At 47.1% G+C, this 20,034-nt stretch overlaps 1 long non-coding RNA gene across 8 annotated transcripts in view; it reads left to right on the forward strand.

The window, feature by feature from the left end:
• LOC109565700 (uncharacterized) overlaps positions 1–20,034 on the forward strand; it is a 222,365-nt gene that overhangs the window by 122,461 nt on the left and 79,870 nt on the right. For 7 of the 8 annotated variants that reach the window (XR_011569181.1, XR_011569183.1, XR_011569182.1 and 4 more), the window contains exon 4: positions 3,736–3,843. The exons of the other annotated variant lie outside the window; for it this stretch is intronic. This is a non-coding gene — a long non-coding RNA (uncharacterized lncRNA). The remainder of the gene's footprint in view (positions 1–3,735; positions 3,844–20,034) is intronic. 8 annotated transcript variants of the gene reach the window in all.

Raw genomic sequence — 20,034 nt, forward strand, 5'->3', positions numbered from 1 at the left:
CACTTAGAGTAGGCAAATTCACAGAAACAGAAAATGGAGTGGTGGCTGCCACGGGCTGAGGGGGTGGGGAGGGGGAAATGACTGTTTAATGGGTACAGAGTTTCAGTTTTGTGAAATGAAAAAGTTGTGCAGACCTGTCACATAACAATATTTATGTACTTACCATTGAATGTACACTGAAAATGATTAAGATGTTAAAAATAAAGCTGGGGGAGGGAGGATCTAATCACGATACTCATCTTATGGATGGCGAGAGGATTCTGTGAGATAAGGCACACTTAGCAGGACTCTGCCTTTTCATACTGTAAAAAAAAAACGCTGTGACAAAACTAGACAGCATATTAAAAAGCAGAGATATTCCTTGGCAGACAAAGGTCTATCTAGTCAAAGTTATGGTTTTTCCAGTAGTCATGTACGGATGTGAGAGTTGGACCATAAAGAAGGCTGAGCGCCAAAGAATTGATACTTTTGAACTGTGGTGCTGGAGAAGATTCTTGAGAGTCCCTTGGACAGCAAAGAGATCAAACCAATCAATCCTAAAGGAAATCAACCCTGAGTATTCATTGGAAGGACTGATGCTGAAGCTGAAGCTCCAATACTTTGGCCACCTGATGTGAAGAGCCGACTCATTGGAAAAGACCCTGATGCTGGAAAAGACTGAGGGCAGGAAAAGGTTGGATGGCATCACCGACTCAATGGACATGAGTTTGAGCAAACTCTGGGAGATGGTGAAGGACAGGGAAGCCTTTGCGTCCGTGGGCTCCTAAAGAGTCGGACAGGAGTGAGCAACCGAACAACAACGAAAAGCAGGACTTTGTCCTGTGGGCCGTGGAGATGATAACTAAGGTGAAATGAGATAAAGTGGATTGTTTCCTGGGCTTTGAATTTCTGTTTTCCAGAAGGTTCCTCTCCCACTTCCTACTGCCCGTGGGACAGAGTTCACCCAGCCTCCCAGGTCCCTGTCATAGGCTGAGCCCTCTCGAGGAGTGTCCCCGTGGGGCACCGTGGGCCTCTCAGCCCATGCCTCTGGGGCGCAGAGTTCTGCCTCTCTGGCCAGTTTCCAGTTTTCCAGTTTTCTGGCTGGCGCTGGCTGTGAGACACTGCCGGGCTCCTTCTAGTGGCCTCTGAACAAACCGCAGAGCCCCCGGCCCCTCCTGTCTGCAGGCGCTCCTGCCACTGAATTTGCCCTGCATTGGGAGGAGGGGGAAGGGGGGCCTGAGTGGGTGGCATGATGACAGGTGAGCCTCGGGGTTCCGTGCCACCTGCTTGCAGCTCCAGTTCTGCTGCTTGTTGAGCCATTGAGCCCCGCTGTGTCGCACGTGAAATGGTGAGGCAGAGTGGGGCTTCATCCGCTAAAGATTCCAGATCTTTCAGGGGGCTTTGTCCTCCTGACTTCTCTCCAGCCTGCTCCCTTCCGCAGGGCCCAGCATCCAACACGCTGAATGTGCCTGAGTTTGCCTAGTACCTAGCAGGACACTGGGAGCACGTCTGTTTTTTCACGGGAGCTGGGGGTGGTATGTCCTGGGCTCTAAGAGCAGCGTGAGGCCTGAGGCCCCTGGCAGAGCCGTGGAAGAGTGGTCATTGGCAAGACTGGCATTTCTGTCACCTGACTGGAGGAGACCCTCTGGCAGGGCTTGGACTCAGCTGAGCAGAAAGATGAGCAGTTGACTTGCGATGTGATTTTACATTCCTGGCAAAGTAACACCACATTTGTTTTAAAGAGGAGGAAAGAATAAAATCAAACTGTTCGTTAACATTTCAAAGAGGTTAAAAGAGCCACTTGGGTTCCTCTCCTGGACAGTTCTATGGTGGGGGGATGCCAAGGGCTTCTCTTGCTGGCGGAGAATTGTGGGGCGTCTCTCTGCTTCCGGGGTCCCAGCCTCTGATCCATTTAGGAGATGGTTCTGGGGATTCACACTCGTCTTTGGAAAGCTTGATCTTCTCCAAGTTTCTCATATCCCTTCTGTATTTCTTTCCCATGCAGATTCTCTTGCTGGCTCTTTTTGCTGTTGTTTTCAGAAGTTAATATTCACAAGCTTTGATTTCTAGACCCAGTTCTGGACTTTACAGAAGCGAGAATCAACAGGCTCAAAACTCGGCTTCGTTACTCATTTGACTCAAACGTGTTCAGGGCAACACCCCTGAGCCACAGCCAGAAACGAACGTCCCCAAAGTGGGGCTCTTGCCTGGAATCTCACCGCTCAACCAGGAGACCTGAGCGCACTTAGCAAAGTGAGAAAGATGCCCCTCTCTTCCCTCTGGAATAGAGACCCCAAGATGAGCCTGGTCACTCTCCCACTCTGCCTCCATCTTCTCCAGGCTGCTTCCAGATTCCTTTCCTTTATTCACGTTGCTACCCCCTCATCCGCCAGTATTTTCAGAATCCACACACACATTCATCCATCACTCCTGTTTCCAAATATTATCTTTATCAATACAGTGGTATTTCCCTCAAATGAATGACGGCTCCATGACCTTTCCTTTCAGCCACAAATGAAAGGGGACTTAAAAGTGTGTGTGTGTGCGTGCTTGAGTGCATGCCTGCTCCACGCGCACAGTCCTAATGGAAACCAGGGTAAATTACAGAGAATGGTCACATAATGATTACAGAAACCTACACGAGGCATAACCCATTAGTGAGCTACATTTTGTTCAAAGCTGAGATACGCCTTTGTGCCGGAACGCAGTCATCTGTAGCAATGACTAATAATATAGTTGAGGATCTGTTCACATTTTCTCCCTTTTGTGCCTATTTTCATAAGTTAATAACTCAAGCATGAAATTGTTTCAGGCTGAAAACTTGGTGGTGAGAGCACGGCAAACTGTGTGGGAAACAACTTGTGTTGTTGTTGTTACTTAATTTAGCTTGGCTGTTTTTTAAGTTACGGGAGTAGAAATGACCATACGGGTTTTCTTGAGCCGTGTGTGCTCGTGAAGCCCAAGGAAGTCTGGGATCGTGTTAGACAAGGCACATTTTTAATAGCTACAGATAGAAGCTTTCCTTCATTCATGTGTGTGCTTTAGCTTAGTACAGGTCAATTTTGTTGAGGTGGGTAGGGTTGGATGATATTGAATCAAAACGCCATGAATGACATCATCCTGGATATTCACCTGCCTTCAACTAGAAAACTTCTATCCTAGATCAAAGAGCCTGGTGAGCACACAGCTGCCTTAAATAGATGAGGACAGGAACAGGGATGAAACCTACTGCTGGGTCTTATTAATAGTAAATTCCTAAAACAATGGAAGGAGCAGAAACAAGATGAATGGTCTATCATAATTGTTCATCCCTCCTGGAGTTGGATCTACTGGGCATTTTCCTGTGTCTCCCTAGTGGCTCAGATGGTAAAGAATCTGCCTGCAACGCAGGAGACCCGGGTTCAGTCCCTGGCTCAGGAAGATTCCCCTGGAGAAAGGCATGGTTATCCATTCCAGCATTGTTGCTTGGAACAATGACCTCTGTCATGACCCATGGGGTAACAGAGTCAGACACGACTGAGCAACTAACACTTAGTGTATCCTGAACCAGAGAAAGTCCACCTGCAGGAGACCAGAGTTTCTACAAGTCTTAAATTTTTTTTTTCTTTCCTTTTCTTTTATTGGGGCAGGAGACTGAAAAATGCAGAGAATAATACAACAAAGGCCTAAGTACCCACATTCCAGAATTAGCAAAGGTCAGTATTTTGTAAGGATGACTCTAACGTTGCTCATAAAGTTGTGCCCTTTATTTCACAGATGGGCAAAGTGAGGAGGAGCAGGAGGGGATAGGATGTGACTGAGCCGTACAGCCTCCAGCATCTTGCTCCTGGATGGACTGGATCCTACAGGGAGACTCTGGAGCTGGTAAGACAAGCATTCTCGTCTGACTTTAAAGATGAAGAGCTTGGAGCCCCCAGTGCGTGTGGGTGAGGTCCTCCAGGTTCTGGGCCCTGTGCTGGACTAGGAGGACAAAACAGAACGCAAAGCCCACAGCAAGTGGGACCCCTGCGTGATGAGGGTGCAGAGAGTACCTGCCTGGAGGGGAAAGGCTCCCTGCAGCCAGGGCCAGCTTCCCCAGGCTTCTAATCCAGGAGTAAGCCAGCAAATACTCACGGAGATGTCCCATAGAAAAATCGTGTACTTCATAGGGCATATCTGAGCCAATGACTCAACTTATGGATCATTACCAGAGAAAAACAAAATATCCTGCCATCCAGTGAGATGATGTGATGCTTTTTATTTTTACTAGTAGATTGCTCCATTTATAAATCTTTAATAAAATCCTACCCCCACCAAAGAGCATCTGAATCCATCAATTTTAAAAAAAAAGAAACTGACGAGGAATGAGAGCTGGCTTTCTATGAGTTCCTAGCTTCTCAGGCTACAGCTCCAGAGCGGCATCAGTGGAGCCCATGCTAGGCTGCATCATATTCTGCTAAGCCACCTGCGCTCTGAGGGCAACAAGAGCCGGCTTGGGGTCCACCAGCTGGAATCTCAGAAAGCCTGCTCTCTAAAAATAGCCAGCTCTGCAGATTCACCTGGGGCCCAGGGGGCTTCTCGACTGATCTCTCCCTTAGGCACCAACCCAAGTTCAAAAAGGAAAAAAACACTGCCTTTTCACCTTGATTGATTTTAGCTCTGGAGAGTTTTCACTGGTCCTTTCAAAGTGATAGAAACTCCCCGGAATTATTTTAGGAAAAGTAAAAGACAGCAAAACGAAGCTAGAAGCCAGGCTCCAGCGCGCATGACGGACGCCCAGCCTCCCTCCCCGCAACCAAGGTCACGGTTAGGCGGCGCTGGCATCTCCGCGCGGTCTGGCACACTCGACAGGATGCGCGCCTGGTGCCCTCTCCACCCCAGCCTGGAGGCTACCTCTTCCGCGCATCCACAGAACAAGGGGAGGGCACGGAACTTTCCAATTCCATCGTGTAAGGGAGAAAGCCGTGTCCAGTTGGCCTGAAATGAAGCACACAGCCCTGGGGCTCAGGGTCTCAGCGTCCTGGTGTGTGCGAATGAGTTGTCCCCCCAGCAATATACGGAGCGCTGTTTGGGAAGAAAGGTACCTCCTCCTAGTCTTGTTGCTTCAAAGACAGAAAAACCACAGGTTCCTGACAAGGGGCATGGGCTTTATCAGCTGTAGCAGGTCTTTCCTGGCCTCAGCCTGATCGCTTCCTCTCACCATAGGCAGAGACACAGACAGAACGCACAGCTCAGGCCCTGACAGTCAGAGAGTTGTGTTTAATCCTCAAAAAGCATTCAGAAGAGTTTGCTGAGTCGTGATGCATTCTGCCTTCCTCCCTTCAGTTGGGTTGGGCACCGAGCCGCCTTCAAAGTCACCTCAGTCCAAAGACAAGCAAACCTAAAGAGGGCAGGGCAGTTGAAGACACCATACTAACTTCATAGGCTTCCCTGGTGGCTCAGCGGTAAAGAATCTGCCTGCCAACGCAGAAGACGAAGGTTCAATCCCTGGGTGGGAAAGATTCCTCGGAGAAGGAATGGCAACCCACTCCGGCGTGCTTGCCTGGAAAATTCCATGGATAGAGGAGCCTGGCGGGCTACAGCCCATGGGGTCACAGAGTCCAACACCACTGAGCAGCTAGACAACAGCAGCATACTAACTTCATAGTCTGGTGCCTCCCAGAAAACACAGATCTTTGGAAAGATTGTTTCTAAACTAGATCCACTCCAGATTGCTTTAAGGTGAGAAGTTTTCTGCTGCTGGAGGTGGCCTTGTGTGACCCTGGAAAACTGGCTCTATCATGGCCCTGAGAAGAGGCAGGGAAGAAATTAAGACAGTTGCTTGAGTGGATTCCTTGAATGCGGTTTGAAAAGATTTGGTTAACAATTGCCTCATCGTTTGTAAAACTCATCAGCCAAGGGTGAGAATTCCAGTTGCTCCATGTCCTTATTAATGTTTGTTATGGTCAGACTTTTTGTTCTAGTCATCCTAATACATGAATAGTGAGATCTCTTTGTGATTTTAGATTCCCTGAAGTAGATAACAGTAGCCCACTCCAGTCTTCTTGCCTGGAAAATTCCACAGACAGAGGAGCCTGATGGGCTCCAGTCCATGGGGTTGCAAAGAGCTGGACATGACCAGCTCACTGAGCACACACACATGTAGAATTTAAAGACTTTCACTCAATTAAAAAAAAATTTTAAATACTGAATTTTCTAACCCATGAGCACAGTATCTATTTATTTAGGTTGTTTTTAATTTCTCTCAGCAGTGTTTTATAATTTTCAATGCACAGCTATTGTCCATCTTTTGTCAGATTTGCCTTAAGTGTTTTATAATTTTTGATACTAGTGTAAGAGCTATTTTTAAAATTTCAATTTTCAGTTGTTCACTGAAAGTATACATTTTTTGTGCATTAATCTCTTACCCCATATCTTCACTAAAGTCACCTTTTACAGTCCACTAACTTTCTGTTTCTATAGGATTTTTTACACAGATTCTCAGTTCAGCTCAGTTCGGTCGCTCAGTCGTGTCCGACTCTGTGCGACCCCATGAACTGCAGCACGCCAGGCCTCCCTGTCCATCACCAACTCCCAGAATTTACCCAAACCCATGTCCATTGAGTCGGTGATGCCATGCAACCATCTCATGCTCTGTCATCCCCTTCTCCCCCTGCCCTCAATCTTTCCCAGCATCAGGGTCTTTTCAAATGAGTCAGCTCTTCGCATCAGGTGGCCAAAGTATTGGAGTTTCAGTGTGTCATCTGCAAATGAGGATGGCTTTACTTCTCTAGTTCCAATCTAGAACTTTTAAATTTTTATTTCTTGCCATATTGTACTGGATCAAATCTTTACTACAATGTGGAGTAGAATCTGTGAAAGTTTCTCATCTTAGGAGGAAACTATTCCATCTTTCACCATTAATAATGATGTTATCAGCCATTAGTTTTTAGTAGATGCCCCTTATCAGATAGAGAAAGTTACCATCTATTCTTAACTTGCTGAGAGTTTTTATCAGCAATATTAACTGGATTATATCAAGCGACTTCTTGCATATATTGAGACCATAAATTTCTGGTGTCATCATTTAGCAACTTTGAGTCAAGTCTAGATTTACTTCTTAATATATCCCTTTTCCCTTCCTGTTTATAATTGTCTTAAATATTTCTTCGACATATATTGTGATTCTCATTAGCAGTGTTACAGTTTTTGCCTCAACTGTCAACATAATTTAGAAAATTAAGAAAGAAAAGAAAGTCCATTGTATTTACCAGTATTACCAATATTTTTGCTTATTGTGTTATTTCTTCCTTACTGGTGTTCCAGAAGTCTTTCTTTTATTGTTTCTTTTTTTGTCCAGGAAACTACTTTTAGCCACTCTTATATGGTATATCTGCTAGTGACAAATATTCTTCATTTTTCATTTTTTGGAAATGTCTTAGTTTCCCTTTCATTTCCTTCCAGTGAAGGATCCTTCACTGGAAAAGACTTTTCAACTGAATACAGGAGTTTATGCAAACAGTTCTTTTCTACATACGTTGTAGCAGTTCTTTTCTTTCAGCACTGGAAAGTACTCTGGCCTCAGTGGTTTCTAATGAAAATGTGCTGTCATTCAAACCTTTTCTGCCGTAGGTAGTGTCATTTCTCTGTTTTATATACATGTATATGTTATATATGTATACATGCTTTATATATATGCTTATATATATGCTTTATATATATACGCTTTATATATATGCTATGCTATGCTAAGTCACTTCAGTCGTGTCCGACTCTGTGCGACCCCATAGACGGCAGCCCACCAGGCTCCCCCGTCCCTGGGATTCTCCAGGTAAGAACACTGGAGTGGGTTGCCATTTCCTTCTCCTATGCGTGAAAGTGAAAAGTGAAAGTGAAGTTGCTCAGTCGTGTCCAACTCTTAGCGACCCCATGGACTGCAGCCTGCAGGCTCCTCTGTCCATGGGGATTCTCCAGGCAAGAATACTGGAGTGGGTTACCATTCCCTTCTCCAGGGGATCTTCCTGACCCAGGGATCAAACCTGGGTCTTCTGCATTGCAGGCAGATTTTTTACCCTCTGAGCATTTATCAGTTGCTTTCTTCATTCAGTTTGAGATGACCCTGGTTCTTGGTATGATGAGCAATTTTTTACTGCAGACTTGACATTTGGGGCCCTCTATTTAGAGATTCTGTATCTTATCTCCATCTGTTTTCACTGGCTCCCTCTGACACTGCAGGCGAAGGTGTCGCGGGGGTGGGGTGGGGTGTGGCAGTGAGCTGCCGCATTACTGCCGGTGGGGGTGGAGGTCCAGGCCTCTCACTCGGCCTCTGTTGACACCAGAGGCAGGGGTCTCCTTGTTGCTGGGTGGGAGTAGAAGCTCAGCCCCCTGCCTCATGCGCGGCCTCCATGACAGCGCCCCATGGGGAGGTGTCAGTGCTTCGTTGCTGTTCCCCGCGTGGCATTGTCGCCCCTGAGAGGTAAAGAGGGTCCTGACTCACCACTGGGCCTCCCAGATACCACCCTCACGGGGCAGGAAGGAGCTCCTTGTTGCTGTGTGTGGGGATAAAAGTCTAGGCTCGCGATGAGGTCTCCACTGACCCTGGGGAGGAGCTTGTTACCACTGGGAAGGGATCAAAGTTGTAGCTCCCTGCTCAGCCCTCTCAGATACCACCCTGGGATGGGCGGCAGGTAGGGTGGTTTAGGGCACCTGGTTTCAGCCTGGTCTGAGAGTGGATGGACAGCTGAGCTCCCCATGGCCTTTGCAGATTGAACTTGGGTCTCCTGCATTGCAGGCAGATTCTTTACTATCTGAGCCACCAGAGAAGCCTGATAATGTAGTTTCTATGATGTTTGGCAAAAGTGGAACAGTTATTGCCTAAAACTTTTATTTCTTAGTGGGCTTCCCCTTTCCAGGCTCTTTGGCTAGAGAGAGCAGTATTTTGTGGGGACTTCTCCTGTGTCTGCTCTCTTTTGGAATTTGAGTTCCCGGCTTCTTCAGTGCGTCGTCTAGGATACATGAGACAAAAAGAAACCAGAGATCTCACCTCTCTGTTCCACTGGCCCTGAGGTTCCTATTAGTCTGTCTTTTCTCTACTTTCTAGAATCCTCTTAATGTTTGTTTTGTATAATATTCAGGGTATTTAGTCGTTGAGAGCAGGAGAAATGGTTAAGTGTGTCTGTTCCAACTTCCTGGAAGAGAAAGTCCTCATCTCACTTTTGGGATGCATTTACAAGTAAGTTGCAAAGATTCACTCTTAAATACCTCAGCCTATGTATTATTAATTATAGTTTAGTATTCGTAAGAGACACGGGTTCGATTCCTGGGTTGGAAAGATCCACTGGAAAAGAGCATGGCAACCCATTCCAGTATTACTGCCTGGAGAATCCCATGGACAGAGGAGACTGGTGGGCTACAGTCTATAGGGTTACAAAGAGTCAGACACAAATGAAGTGACTTAGCATGCATGCACGCACATTTGCTTATATCTTTCTAAGTTAAGAATTGTACATACATGAAAAAGTACAATCTTAAGTGGACCATTTGATGACCATAGCCCATGCTCTCTCAAGATATAGAGTGGATCCGTTACCTGAGAAATCCCCTCATGCTCCTTCTCAGTCAATCCTCGCTGTCAGTCACCCCCCACAGGCAAACACTGTTGTGCTTCTTTTAACATCCTAAATTAGCGTTATTTGTTCTAGAATGTCACATGGATAGAAGCGTGAATCAGACACTCTTATGTGTCTGGCTTTCTTCTTTCAACATGATATTTTGAGATTTATCCATGTTTCATCCTTCATTCTGTTTTACAGCTGAGCTGTATTCCATCACACAAATCTACCAAAGCTTTGATCCATCCTCCTATTGATGGACACCTGAGTTGTTTCTAGGTTTTGGCTGTTATAATCAAGCAAAGGAGAATGCTTTTAACCTGGAGCATATTTTCAAACATTTTTTATTTAAAATTTTAATTTATTTATTTTTGGCTTCTTAGTTGTGGCAAGTCGGGGGTACTCTCTAGTTGCCCCCTGGCACGTGGAATCTTCCCAGACCAGGGATCGAACACTGCATTGCAGGTGGATTCCTAACCACTGGACCACCTAGGAAGTCCTGGAGCATATGTTTTAATGGTCTGAATCAACCTTTATCTGAGTGCAGGGTCATATTTGAAAATGTCACCTACAGCTCCGACATACCAATTTTTATAGTTTTCTGAAATGGTATAAAGAATCATTCCCTCATTTGTTTGTTGAACCACTATTTAGCGAGCCTGTTCTCGTGCCAGGAATGATGGAAGGCCCTGGGATTAGTGAGGAGGAGGACAGACTCAGGCCTCTGCCTGGTGAGCTGGTATTCTAGTGAGGGCAGAGGGCAGGCACAGTGAGCCAAGAAATAGATATGCAACACCCATTAGCAATGTGTGCTCTGAAGGAAAAATAAAGCCAGGCCCATGGGTGGAGGAGGCAGGCGGGTGGCCCAGGCGTAGGTGGGTGTTATTTTTAGCTCTGGGGTCAAGGGAGGATCTTAGGAGGAGGCAGGGAGGATAGTTGGAGAAGGTGAGGTTTGAAGACACAGGACCTTTTTAAAAATTTATTTTATTTAAATTATTTCTTAAATCTTTAGCCACACTGCGTGGCATGCAGGATCTTAGTTCCCCGACCAGGGATGGAACCCATGCTCCCTGCAGTGGAAGTGCAGAGGGTTAACCACTGGACCTCCAGGAAAGTCCAGGACTTTTTTTAAAAGTCTATGTCTTTAAAGCACCGTCACACATTGGAATTCATGCACTTCAGAAAAGACTTCCCTGTCACCATTAAAGGTGGGGAGATCCAAGGCCCTGAGGGGGCAGTGGGCCAATTATGTCTCGGGGACTCTGGATCAGCCAGATTAGAGGTGCTTGCCCACTGCCTGGGTGTTGATGAGCCGAGCTTCTTCTTAGCTTCCTGCAGGGGAGCTTTCAGTCTCCCCAGCCTCTCTGCCCACCCCCTCCCCACTCCTGCAGGTGCTTCCCCAGGAAGTGGAGTGAGAAAGACACCGGCAGGCTGAGGTCTGGGCTCTCTGGTCTGTGTGTCCTTGAGCAAACCCTCTCCTCTTGCTGGGAGGTTCAAGTCACGTCGGTGGTGGGACACGCCCCCCCCATGTCCTCCTCCCCTTATCACCTCGGTCACAACATACCCTTGCTGCAGCGCTGCAGCTCCTGTGCACACATGGGCCAGGAGCGCTTTCTGTTTTATCTCGTTTAACTCGCACACCCACCCCGTGGGTAGTTGCTCTGTTGTTACCCATGGGAAACAGGAGCGGGGCATTTGCTGAGGCTAAAGCAGAATGCTAAGCTGAGTGTGTCTGATCCTAACCAGAATGCTTTGAGCTACTGCGTTTTATTGTTAACTCAGTTCTGAACAGAGGGAACCCGTGCCCTTTGGGGAAATGAGTTTGCAGAGGTCAGAGGGAAGGATCTGGAAAAAAGCTAAAGGATATTTCCAGGGGAGGGTTGGGGCGGGGTGGACCTGCGTGGGTCTGAGAGAAGCCTTGTGTGGATGTCCACGTGGAAGGTGGGGAAGAATGGGGAGTTCGATAGCAAGGAGCTGGGATTCAGAGTTGGAAAAGCCTGAATTCTAGCCCGACTCCACAGTAATGCCACGGGTGGTGGGATTTGGGGCAAATCTTGTAAGTCCCCCAACTTCCCCTTCCGCATCTGTAAAATGGATAATGGTTATTTCTCTCTCTCGAACGTTGCTGGGTGGGTCCGATGAGGTGACGCATGTAAAGTGCTCAGAAGGTGCCAGGCTTACAGTAAATGCCCAATAAATGCTGGCTGGCTTGTTGTCTAAAAAGTGACAGCACTACAGACTCGGAAATGTTAGATGCTGGGAAGCAGTGCAGTGAAAGCAGGGCTTGCATCTTACCTGGGAGTGGGGAAACCTAGCAGCACCCAGACGCTCGCAAGAGGGTACCTGCGGGAACCTGGGCTTCCCGAGTCGGGGGAATGAGTGTGCTCTGGGTTGTTTTCCAGCTTGAAGTTGTTGCTGTTGTTGCTTAGTGCTCAATCATGTCCGACTCTTTGCAACCCCGCGGACTGTAACCCACCAGGCTCCTCTGTCCATGGGATTCTCCAGGCAAGAATACTGGAGTGGGGGGTTGCTATTTCCTCCTCCAGGGGATCTTGCCGACCCAGGGATCAAACCTGTGTCTCCTTCCTTGGCAGGCAGATTCTTTCCCACTGAGCCACCAGGGAAGTCCTGTCCAACTTGGAGACGTCCTGTCCTTTCAAGTCTTTCTACTGTAGCGGCGGCAGCTCCAGCAAGGGAGGGTGCAGCAGCTTCTGTTGGCTCCCCGACACCAGCTGTGGTCTCTGGGAACGTGTTTATCCAGCCCAGAGGGAAGTGGACGAGTGAGAAGGGAGCGCCAGGCTTTCCGAACCCCGGCCTGTGAGCTCTGCGCTGGCGGCATGGACACCCGGCCAAAGCAGCGTCACAGCCAGCTAGGGCGCACTGCGCACTCACTGCGTCAAGATGTATTTTGCAAACTTATTATAAACATATTACATTTCTTATCCTAATGTGGCTGTTGGCAGGCTGCCCGTGAGTTTTAGCCTCTGGGAGAAAAACAATTGCCTGAGCCGAGTGTTGGGTACTTTTACTTTCCATACGCTACTCAGGGCTCCTTGGAGTCCCTACTCCAACACACACACACACACACACACACACACACGCTGCCCTTCATACAGACATGCAGTCGTGGGCCATTGGCCCCCATCTGCTGCTGAGATGTTCTGCCACCACGTGTGTATCTGGGGATCTAGGACCTGCTAATATTTTGTATTTTTCAGGAAAAGTCCTGAAAACTGTACATGTTCATATTGAACAAACTCACTGACTTCCGCTTCCAAGCTCTTCTGCTGCCTCAGTTAAATACCTAAATAGTCCACTTTGTTGATTAGTGTTCAGTACGCCTTTTACAAGGAGAAGGTGAGGCCAGGGAAGGGAGATCATTTGTCCAAGGTCCCCAGCCATTTGCCTCAAGGGTTCTCCAGCAGGTCCCCCCATAAACCATGACACTATTGTGAGGAGACCCTTTCAGCCACCACGACTGTCTCCTTGAGGCTGCAGTCCAGAGCCCAGAGCTGTTCACAATGAACTGCTGGGGATCTGAGACCCAGCCGGCCAGACATGAGGCAGGGAGCCCTGGGCAGTGGGGCCCCTTGCTCCTTCCCATCAGCCCGCGCACAAGTGATTTCAAGAGAGAAACGCAGTGTGGGTTTGCACCAAGCTCCCTGCTGCCCTCTCCACGCCCCTGGGGCTCCCCCTCCTCCCTCCAGGTCTGCAGCCCTTCCTCTTCCCCGCCCCACCCCCTCTCCCTCCTCTCTCTGTCTCCCTCTCCTTCCTTTCTTCCTCCCTTACCTTGTCCTTAACCAGGAATGCCAGCAGCTGTGCTTCCTGCTCAGCATGGCCCTACATTCCTCCTGAGCCAGAAAAGTGGGCACAGAATGGGTGCCCAGGCTGGGCCTCCAAGGGGCCCCACTTCAAAGGCACAGGAAAGAAGCCTCTTTCCCTGTCCACTGACAGGTCGGCTGATGTCTCGCCAGGCAGTGCCTCTGCCCGAGGAAACAGCCCTGCTGGCCACGCCGGGTACCTGGATGTTTTTGTCTTGCATGGCGGGCAGCCAGTCTCTCTGGGCCTTTCCTTGTGTAAAACAGCTGATGAACCGGAAGGTGATTCTAGTCCTTCAGACCATGGAGCAGACACGTGCAGCTGCCTGCATCTGCCTGGCGCCTGCGTGGACACGCTGCACGCATGTGCACACTCAGCCCGTGTGCAAGGATTCACACACATGCACATGGTCACAGATGCACACGCACCCACCCATACACTAGGCTCATCCACAGAGGGGTGGCTTCACGCCTCTTACTCAGCACTTCCTTAGTTCATCTAAAAACAGAAAGACAAATATATGATACCGCTCGTATGTGGAATCTAAACCAAAAAAAGATACAAATGAACTTAAGAAACAGAAGTAGACTCACGGACATATGGAAAACACACTTACGGTTACCAAAGCAGAAGGGCAGGGGGTGGGATAAATTGGGAGACTGGATTAACAGATACACACTACCCACCATACATAAAATAGATAACCAACGAGGACCTCCTGTACAGCACAGGGAGCAACAGTGAATATTTTGTAATAACCTGTACGTGAAAAAATCCTGAAGAAGGTTGTGTGTGTGTGTGTGTGTAACGGAAACACTGGGCTGCACATCTGAAGCTAACATGACATTGTAAATCTAAGAAAAGCCATATAATCTATACAAACTATAATATATAATCTAATTATATAATCTATAGTATGTATTATATAATCTAAATATATGATATAATTATATAATATGACCTATATATGATATATATAATATAATATATAATCTATATAATCTAATTATATAATATATAATCTAAAAAGCCATATAATCTATAAAAACTATAATCTAAAAAAAGATATAATAAAAAAATCTTTTCCTGCTGAAAATAGATAAATGAATGAATAACAAACAACAGTCTCTCTCTCAGGCTAGTTATATGTTTTAAGAACTAACCAGTCTCTCCCAGGTTCTCTGCTGGAGCCACCTGAAAGCCAGCCTTGAGTGGGGCCTGAGGGAAGCCCTAAACAGAGGCCAGCGCTTCCAGAGGGCTCCAGACAGCCTTCAGCATCTGCGCGCATCCGTGGGCAATCTGCCAGGCCTGGAGGACACCCGTCCTTTGCGGCATGGCAGCTCCCGCCAGCCTTTCGATGGGTGGACTCTGGGTCCCGGTCCCAGGAGTCAGGGAGCCGACTGCCAAGCAGGGCCCACTGGGGACTCTGCAGCAAGCCGCCACCCACAGCTGCGGGGATTCAGAACACAGAAGCCGAGCCAGAGACCCGAGTGTGGTGACACGGTGACCAAGTCCAGAGCTACAGCACAGCCCTGTCCCTGAAAAAGCTGTGGGGCCCTCCGTGGGCTCACCCCCTCTCGGGGTGCGGCATCAGTGAGAGTTTGCTTCTGCTCGGGGTGCAGTGAGAAGAGCAGATTGAAGGGCTTCATTGGAAACCTGCCTCGGGGAGAGGTCAAATACGGGAGCATGGAGCTGTGAATGATGCCTTTGGTCCTGAACTTGTTCCCCATCTGTGGGCCCCCCGTACCTGAGTGTTAGTTGCTCAGTTGACTCTTTGCAACCCCATGGACTGTAACCCGCCAGGCTCCTCTGTCCATGGGATTCTCCAGGCAACAACACTGCAGTGGCTTGCCATGCCCTGCTCCAGGTGATCTTCCTGACCCAGGAATCAAACCCTGGGTCTCCTGCGTTGCAGGCAGATTCTTTACCGTCTCAGCCACCACGGAAGCCCCAGTACCTAAGAGGCACAAGCAACTGTGACATTTTAATTATTTCAGATTTAAAATGTATTCTCCTCTGTCTGCCTCCAAAATACTTTGAAAGGCTACATAATTCACCACTAATGTGTATGAATTAATTCATAATTAGATGAAAACTTGCGAGCAGAGTACCAGCAGGCCCCACGTGGGAGGTGATGGCCACAAGTGAGCGTGGAGCACGCCTCCACATGGCACACAGCTGAGGCCCCCCTCACCTTCCACACCGCCTTCCTGACAGCTGGGACACCCGGCCAGGCAGTGGTGACCCAGCCAGGACAAGGGGGTGGCATCCACCTAGGCACCCAGCCACTCACCTGCTGATTCTTACTGGAGAGAAAGAAGAACAGAAATATCTTGCCTTTTTTAAATTTTAAAAAGAATTTTAAATCAATAACCACTGCACATGGTCCAAAATGTCAAAGATTCAAACCAACGTGTAGAGAAGACTTCCTCTCAGCCTGACCCCCAGAACCCTCCTAGAGGCAACCATCTTCGTCAGATTCCTAGGGATCCTATTTTTTACATGAACTACAACTTTATTTTGTTACATAAAGGATAGCATACTGTGGTAGTGGTTTAGGTGCTAAGGCATGTCTGACTCTTTGTGACCCCATGAACTGTAGCACACCAGGCTCCTCTGTCCATGGGATTTCCCAGACAAGAATACTGGAGTGGGTGGCTATATCATCCTCCAGGGAGTATACTGTACTACTTTTTATGAAACTAACTCTGTGCTGTTGGAGAAGACTCTTGAGAGTCCCTTGGACTGCAAGGAGATCCAACCAGTCCATTCTAAAGGAGATCAGCCCTGGGTGTTCTTTGGAAGAAATGATGCTAAAGCTGAAACTCCAGAACTTTGGCCACCTCATGTGAAGAGTTGACTCAATGGAAAAGACTCTGATGCTGGGAGGGATTGGGGGCAGGAGGAGAAGGGGACGAAAGAGGATGAGATGGCTGGATGGTATAACTGACTCGGTGGACGTGAGTTTGAGTGAACTCCGGGAGATGGTGATGGACAGGGAGGCCTGGCGTGCTGCGATTCATGGGGTCACAAAGAGTTGGACACGACTGAGCGACTGAACTGAACTGAACTGAACTGCAGAATATTAGACATTTGGGTTGTGTCCCATCTTTGGCAAATGCAGACGATGTTACCTAAATGTCCTTACAGGTGCACGTGGCTTATACGTGTGTAAGAATTTCTGTAGATGAATTCTCAGATGCCAAGTTCCCAGGTAAAGGGGATAAATGCACTTACAGTTTTGATATATGTTGCAAAATTACTGTCCACCAAAGCTGTACTATTCTACAAATTACTAGAATGAATAAAAGTGCCTGTTTTCAAACATCTTTTTGAATACAGCATGGGATTAAAGTTAGACCATCTGAAGGATGAAAATGGTATCTTGGTGTAAGTGTGAACTGCATTTCTCTTTCCGTGAATGGCGCTGTTTCCTCCAGTGCTCAGGGCCACTGGTATTCCCATTCCTGTGTCTTGTCAGTTCACTTCCTTTGCCCCCCTTTTCTCTATTTTGAACCCATGATTATAGCCCACCAGGGTCCTCTGTCCATGGAATTTTCCAGGCAAGAATACCAGAGTGGGTTGCCAGGGGCCAGGGATTGAACTCCTATCTCTTTATCTTCTGTGTTGCCTGGCAGATTCTTTACCACTGAGCCACCAGGGAAGCCCTTCTCTGTTTGACTGTTGGTCATTTATTGATTTAGAAGAGTATTTGTATATTAGGGATATTTGCACTTTTTCAATAGTGTTTATCAGTTTGACATTTGCATTTTGAGTATGCCTGTGGTAGGTTTGGCCCTGCAGAGAAAATTTGATTTTTATGTAGTTATTTTCATCAAATTTTCTCCTTTTGGTTTTGTAATTGGTGTTTATGTTCATAGAAGTATTCCTCCCTCTGAAGTGAAAAATTATTTTCTTTCAGTATTTTTATAGTTTCATGTTTTTACATGTAACTATTTGATCTATATGGGCTTCCCAGGTAGCTCAGTGATAAAGAATCCACCTGCCAAGGAAGGAGATGCATCTTTGATCCCTGGGTTGAGAAGATCTCCTGGAAAAGGAAATGGCAACCCACTGGAGTATTCTTGTTTGGGAAATCCCATGGACAGAGAAGCTTGGCAGGTTAAAGTTCATGAGGTCCCCAGAAAAGTCAGACATACTTAGCGATTAAACAACAACAGCATTTGATCTCTGTAACTTTTAGTTGGATATGTAATTATTGTATGGATTCACCTTGTACTGAATGCTAGACCATGTGCCCAACACATAGCGAGGTCAAGCCAAAATGTCAGAGTTTCGAGCACAGAAGGCTTCATAGCAGGGCCAGGCAAAGAAAATGGCTAGCTCATGTCCAAAAAACCCAAACTCCCCGAAGGGTTTCAGCAAAGAACTTTTAAAGGCCAGCTGAGGGCAGGGCGTGGCAGGCTGCTGCATCTTCTTGGTATAGGAATCCTTTGTTCTTGCAGCTGTCCTTGTAGGTCAGGTCATGATGTTCCTATAAACCTCAACAACTCAAATGTTATTGTCTATTCTGCAACTTTTTATCTCTACGTGAATGGAAAAGTGTTATACCCCTTAAAGGTCAGAGCTTTAAGAAAGGGCTATCCTGTGTATTTCAAGCTGTAGGCAACATTCTTAACAGCAAAGCAAAGGCTATAGAACACAAAGGTTAAAGTAAAAGACACAAATTAAATGAGTCATATTTGTTCTTCCCTCTTACAACCTTTTTCTCCAGATGGCTGCTCTGTAGTCCCAGTACTATTCCTGAATCGCCCACTTTCCCCACTGGCTGGGCTTGCCTCTGGCTCTCTCTGGACTTCCCACTCTGAGGAGCAGAGATGCTTGCTTGTAAGTGAGCAACAGGTAACACACAGGCTCAGAAGCCCAGAGCACGACATACCCTCAGAGGCCATCCCTTTTAATCTATGGCTTAAAATACAAAGACACTGCTCCTTGCTTTAGAAGACACAACCTTTTCTGTTTGTTTACCTTCCCATCCTGTCTCATTCTAAGCCTTCCTCCATTGCGCTGCCCTCACCCTATGGGCCCGCCGCCATGGTTTGCCGGTGAGCATTCATGCGACTGGCCCTGTGTGAAAAGTTCAGGACTGCTGGATTCCGTGACGTCAGCAGGAATGGGTCTTAGTCACTCCATCTCTCTGCTTTGTCTCACTCTTAGCCTCCCTACCCGCAAAGTTCCCACGAATTGGGTTCCAGCAGTCCAGCCCACAGCCTGATGTGGGCTTAGCAGCCCAGGTAGCAGATGTTGAGGAATGTCGGTGACTGAACCAGCTGCCTACCCTGGACTGATCACTGGGACTGGATCTTGGAATGTACTGGTATTGGTTCCAGGTCACATGTTCAAATTTTGAATCAGGCAACCTATCTAAATAATGTGGGACTTTGGGGAAAGTAAATGAAAAGTAGCTGACCCAGTTGAGAGACCCTTCGTCCTCCTACGACACACGAATGTGAGAGCAGGAGCCCCTGCAGCTGCCTTGTGACCTCGAGGGCAGAAGCCGGTACCATGATGGTGGAGCAGAAGGACAAGAAGAAACAAGCCCTTCTATGGGCATATCTAATTAGGGGCCCAGACATTTTTACTTATTTATTTTAAATTGAGGTATAGTTGATTTACAATGATTCAGATGTACAGCAAAGTGATTCAGCTATCTTTTTCAGATGCTTTTCCATTGCAGGTTATTACAAGGTATTGAATATAGTTCCCTGTCCTAAATAGTAGGCCCTTATTGCTTATCTGGACTGCAAGGAGATCCAACCAGTCCATTCTGAAGGAGATCGGCCCTGGGTGTTCTTTGGAAGAAATGATGCTAAAGCTGAAACTCCAGTACTTTGGCCACGTCATGCGAAGAGTTGACTCAATGGAAAAGACTCTGATGCTGGGAGGGATTGGGGGCAGGAGGAGAAGGGGACGACAGAGGATGAGATGGCTGGATGGCATCACCGACTCGATGGACGTGAGTTTGCGTGAACTCTGGGAGTTGGTGATGGACAGGGAGACCTGGCGTGCTGTGATTCATGGGGTTGCAGAGTTGGACACAACTGAGCCACTGAACTGAACTGAACTGATTGCTTATCTATTTTACATATAGTAGTGTATATCTGTTAATCCCAAGTTCCTAATTTATCCCTCCTCCCTTCCCTTTTGGTAACCATAAATTTATTTTCTATGTCTGTAAGTTTATTTCTGTTTTGTAAATAAGTTCATTTGTATTTTTTTTAGATTCTGCATATGAATGATATCAAATGATACTTGTCTTTGACCTACTTCACTTAGTACGACAATCTCTAGATCCATCTATGTTGCTGCAATTGGCAAAATGTCATTCTCTTTTATGGTGATTAGTATTCCATTGTATGTATGTACCACGTCTTCTTTATCCATTCATCCATTGATGGGCATTTAGGTTGCTTCCATGTCTTGGCTACTGTAAATAGTATTGCTACATACATTGAAGGGCATGTATCTTTTTGAATTAGAGTTTTCTCCGGATATATGGGATTGCTGGGTTACATGGTAACTCTATTTTTAGTTTTCTAAGGAACCTCCAGAGGCTTCCCTGGTGGCTTAGTTGGTAAAGAATCAGCCTACAATGCAAGAGACCTGTGTTTGATCTCTGGGTTGGGAATATCCCCTGGAGAAGGAA

This window comes from Bos indicus, chromosome 11 (genome assembly GCF_029378745.1).
Source record: "Bos indicus isolate NIAB-ARS_2022 breed Sahiwal x Tharparkar chromosome 11, NIAB-ARS_B.indTharparkar_mat_pri_1.0, whole genome shotgun sequence".
Lineage (NCBI taxonomy): Eukaryota > Metazoa > Chordata > Mammalia > Artiodactyla > Bovidae > Bos > Bos indicus.